Source organism: Babylonia areolata, unplaced genomic scaffold (genome assembly GCF_041734735.1).
Source record: "Babylonia areolata isolate BAREFJ2019XMU unplaced genomic scaffold, ASM4173473v1 tig00006501, whole genome shotgun sequence".
In the NCBI taxonomy this organism is placed as follows: domain Eukaryota; kingdom Metazoa; phylum Mollusca; class Gastropoda; order Neogastropoda; family Buccinidae; genus Babylonia; species Babylonia areolata.
Window position 1 is genome coordinate 32,501 of NW_027468403.1, and position 5,000 is coordinate 37,500.

Sequence of the window (5,000 nt, forward strand, 5' to 3'; positions counted from 1 at the left end):
GCTGAGGAAAAGGCAGGTAAAGGTTGTGGATAAAAGTCCGAAGAACCTCGCTACAATTGCCAAAATCTTTCCGCTGCCATTCAAAAATGGACTACTCCTCCACACCTCCTCCCGTCCATGCCAAACGGCGTTTTCTCTCAACTTTGGCATGCTCGGAGAGAAAAAAAGGCAGGTAAAGGTTGTGGATAAAAAAGTCAAAAATTGCCAAAATACTTTCTGGGCCCTCAAAAAAAGGCCTACTCCTCAACGCCTGCTCCCGTCCATGCCGAACCGCGTTTTCTATCAACTTTGGCATGCTCGGAGAGAGAAAAAAGGAAAAAAAGAAAAAAAAAGGTCCAGTAAAGGTTGTGGATAAAAGTAACCGGCTTTGGAGAATTGCCTGAATCCTTCCGGCGCTGTGAAAAAAAAAGACCAAAAAAAAGACCTGGTCGTCAACGCCTGCTCCTGTCCATGCCAAACGGCGTTTTCCTCTCAACTTTGGCATGCTCGCTGAGGAAAAGGCAGGTAAAGGTTGTGGATAAAAAGTAAACGCGCTGTGGAGAATTGCCCAAATCGTTCAGGCGCCGTGAAAAAAAGAAAGACGTAGTCGTCAACGTCTGGTCCCGTCAATGGCGAAGGGCGTTTTCTCTCAACTTTGGCATGCTCGCTGAGGAAAAGGCAGGTAAAGGTTGTGGATAAAAGTCCGAAGAACCTCGCTACAATTGCCAAAATCTTTCCGCTGCCATTCAAAAATGGACTACTCCTCCACACCTCCTCCCGTCCATGCCAAACGGCGTTTTCTCTCAACTTTGGCATGCTCGGAGAGAAAAAAAGGCAGGTAAAGGTTGTGGATAAAAAAGTAAAAAATTGCCAAAATACTTTCTGGGCCCTCAAAAAAAGGCCTACTCCTCAACGCCTGCTCCCGTCCATGCCGAACCGCGTTTTCTATCAACTTTGGCATGCTCGGAGAGAGAAAAAAGGAAAAAAAGAAAAAAAAGGTCCAGTAAAGGTTGTGGATAAAAGTAACCGGCTTTGGAGAATTGCCTGAATCCTTCCGGCGCTGTGAAAAAAAAAGACCAAAAAAAAGACCTGGTCGTCAACGCCTGCTCCTGTCCATGCCAAACGGCGTTTTCCTCTCAACTTTGGCATGCTCGCTGAGGAAAAGGCAGGTAAAGGTTGTGGATAAAAAGTAAACGCGCTGTGGAGAATTGCCCAAATCGTTCAGGCGCCGTGAAAAAAAGAAAGACGTAGTCGTCAACGTCTGGTCCCGTCAATGGCGAAGGGCGTTTTCTCTCAACTTTGGCATGCTCGCTGAGGAAAAGGCAGGTAAAGGTTGTGGATAAAAGTCCGAAGAACCTCGCTACAATTGCCAAAATCTTTCCGCTGCCATTCAAAAATGGACTACTCCTCCACACCTCCTCCCGTCCATGCCAAACGGCGTTTTCTCTCAACTTTGGCATGCTCGGAGAGAAAAAAAGGCAGGTAAAGGTTGTGGATAAAAAAGTAAAAATTGCCAAAATACTTTCTGGGCCCTCAAAAAAAGGCCTACTCCTCAACGCCTGCTCCCGTCCATGCCGAACCGCGTTTTCTATCAACTTTGGCATGCTCGGAGAGAGAAAAAAGGAAAAAAAGAAAAAAAAGGTCCAGTAAAGGTTGTGGATAAAAGTAACCGGCTTTGGAGAATTGCCTGAATCCTTCCGGCGCTGTGAAAAAAAAAGACCAAAAAAAAGACCTGGTCGTCAACGCCTGCTCCTGTCCATGCCAAACGGCGTTTTCCTCTCAACTTTGGCATGCTCGCTGAGGAAAAGGCAGGTAAAGGTTGTGGATAAAAAGTAAACGCGCTGTGGAGAATTGCCCAAATCGTTCAGGCGCCGTGAAAAAAAGAAAGACGTAGTCGTCAACGTCTGGTCCCGTCAATGGCGAAGGGCGTTTTCTCTCAACTTTGGCATGCTCGCTGAGGAAAAGGCAGGTAAAGGTTGTGGATAAAAGTCCGAAGAACCTCGCTACAATTGCCAAAATCTTTCCGCTGCCATTCAAAAATGGACTACTCCTCCACACCTCCTCCCGTCCATGCCAAACGGCGTTTTCTCTCAACTTTGGCATGCTCGGAGAGAAAAAAAGGCAGGTAAAGGTTGTGGATAAAAAAGTAAAAAATTGCCAAAATACTTTCTGGGCCCTCAAAAAAAGGCCTACTCCTCAACGCCTGCTCCCGTCCATGCCGAACCGCGTTTTCTATCAACTTTGGCATGCTCGGAGAGAGAAAAAAGGAAAAAAAGAAAAAAAAGGTCCAGTAAAGGTTGTGGATAAAAGTAACCGGCTTTGGAGAATTGCCTGAATCCTTCCGGCGCTGTGAAAAAAAAAGACCAAAAAAAAGACCTGGTCGTCAACGCCTGCTCCTGTCCATGCCAAACGGCGTTTTCCTCTCAACTTTGGCATGCTCGCTGAGGAAAAGGCAGGTAAAGGTTGTGGATAAAAAGTAAACGCGCTGTGGAGAATTGCCCAAATCGTTCAGGCGCCGTGAAAAAAAGAAAGACGTAGTCGTCAACGTCTGGTCCCGTCAATGGCGAAGGGCGTTTTCTCTCAACTTTGGCATGCTCGCTGAGGAAAAGGCAGGTAAAGGTTGTGGATAAAAGTCCGAAGAACCTCGCTACAATTGCCAAAATCTTTCCGCTGCCATTCAAAAATGGACTACTCCTCCACACCTCCTCCCGTCCATGCCAAACGGCGTTTTCTCTCAACTTTGGCATGCTCGGAGAGAAAAAAAGGCAGGTAAAGGTTGTGGATAAAAAAGTAAAAAATTGCCAAAATACTTTCTGGGCCCTCAAAAAAAGGCCTACTCCTCAACGCCTGCTCCCGTCCATGCCGAACCGCGTTTTCTATCAACTTTGGCATGCTCGGAGAGAGAAAAAAGGAAAAAAAGAAAAAAAAGGTCCAGTAAAGGTTGTGGATAAAAGTAACCGGCTTTGGAGAATTGCCTGAATCCTTCCGGCGCTGTGAAAAAAAAAGACCAAAAAAAAGACCTGGTCGTCAACGCCTGCTCCTGTCCATGCCAAACGGCGTTTTCCTCTCAACTTTGGCATGCTCGCTGAGGAAAAGGCAGGTAAAGGTTGTGGATAAAAAGTAAACGCGCTGTGGAGAATTGCCCAAATCGTTCAGGCGCCGTGAAAAAAAGAAAGACGTAGTCGTCAACGTCTGGTCCCGTCAATGGCGAAGGGCGTTTTCTCTCAACTTTGGCATGCTCGCTGAGGAAAAGGCAGGTAAAGGTTGTGGATAAAAGTCCGAAGAACCTCGCTACAATTGCCAAAATCTTTCCGCTGCCATTCAAAAATGGACTACTCCTCCACACCTCCTCCCGTCCATGCCAAACGGCGTTTTCTCTCAACTTTGGCATGCTCGGAGAGAAAAAAAGGCAGGTAAAGGTTGTGGATAAAAAAGTCAAAAATTGCCAAAATACTTTCTGGGCCCTCAAAAAAAGGCCTACTCCTCAACGCCTGCTCCCGTCCATGCCGAACCGCGTTTTCTATCAACTTTGGCATGCTCGGAGAGAGAAAAAAGGAAAAAAAGAAAAAAAAGGTCCAGTAAAGGTTGTGGATAAAAGTAACCGGCTTTGGAGAATTGCCTGAATCCTTCCGGCGCTGTGAAAAAAAAAGACCAAAAAAAAGACCTGGTCGTCAACGCCTGCTCCTGTCCATGCCAAACGGCGTTTTCCTCTCAACTTTGGCATGCTCGCTGAGGAAAAGGCAGGTAAAGGTTGTGGATAAAAAGTAAACGCGCTGTGGAGAATTGCCCAAATCGTTCAGGCGCCGTGAAAAAAAGAAAGACGTAGTCGTCAACGTCTGGTCCCGTCAATGGCGAAGGGCGTTTTCTCTCAACTTTGGCATGCTCGCTGAGGAAAAGGCAGGTAAAGGTTGTGGATAAAAGTCCGAAGAACCTCGCTACAATTGCCAAAATCTTTCCGCTGCCATTCAAAAATGGACTACTCCTCCACACCTCCTCCCGTCCATGCCAAACGGCGTTTTCTCTCAACTTTGGCATGCTCGGAGAGAAAAAAAGGCAGGTAAAGGTTGTGGATAAAAAAGTCAAAAATTGCCAAAATACTTTCTGGGCCCTCAAAAAAAGGCCTACTCCTCAACGCCTGCTCCCGTCCATGCCGAACCGCGTTTTCTATCAACTTTGGCATGCTCGGAGAGAGAAAAAAGGAAAAAAAGAAAAAAAAGGCAGGTAAAGGTTGTGGATAAAAAAGTAAAAAATTGCCAAAATACTTTCTGGGCCCTCAAAAAAAGGCCTACTCCTCAACGCCTGCTCCCGTCCATGCCGAACCGCGTTTTCTATCAACTTTGGCATGCTCGGAGAGAGAAAAAAGGAAAAAAAGAAAAAAAAGGCAGGTAAAGGTTGTGGATAAAACTCCAAAACCTCGCTACAATTGCCAAAATACTTTCTGGGCCCTCAAAAAAAGGCCTACTCCTCAACGCCTGGTCCCCAGGCACGTGCTGGGGGGCCTCAACTCAGGCTCTGCCCAATGTGGATCAAGGTCCACCTTCGCAGCGCCTTATGCGACACCCTGGTTGTGGGGGACGCGGCGTGGCGTGGCGGATCGCTCCGGTCGGCGCACAGCCGGCAACGGTCGACCCGTCCGCCTGGCTTTACTGCCCCCGCGCTTCTGTCTTTTGCACTGGCAAGCTAGCGACCGCTCGGCGTGCGAGGCCCGAGTCGGGGGACGGGAGTCTCGGGAGCCCACCAGCTCCCCGCAGGCTACCCGCCCGGCTGCCGAGCTTCCCGCCTGCGCGTCCAAGTGTGAACGCGCACGGCCGCCTCGCCGGGCTTCCTTTGCCGGGGCTCGGCTTGTCGGCCGGCGTCTCACGGTCCGTAGAAGGTTCGGTGCGTTCGCTGACGACGGGTCGAGAGAAGCGTTTTCTCTCCTCCCTCACTGACGGTCGTTGGTGCTCCCCAGCCCCTTCGGCGTCCCAAAGCGTAACGCCTGCTTCATCTCGTCAAGGGCGCGCCCGTCTCTAACCGGGCGT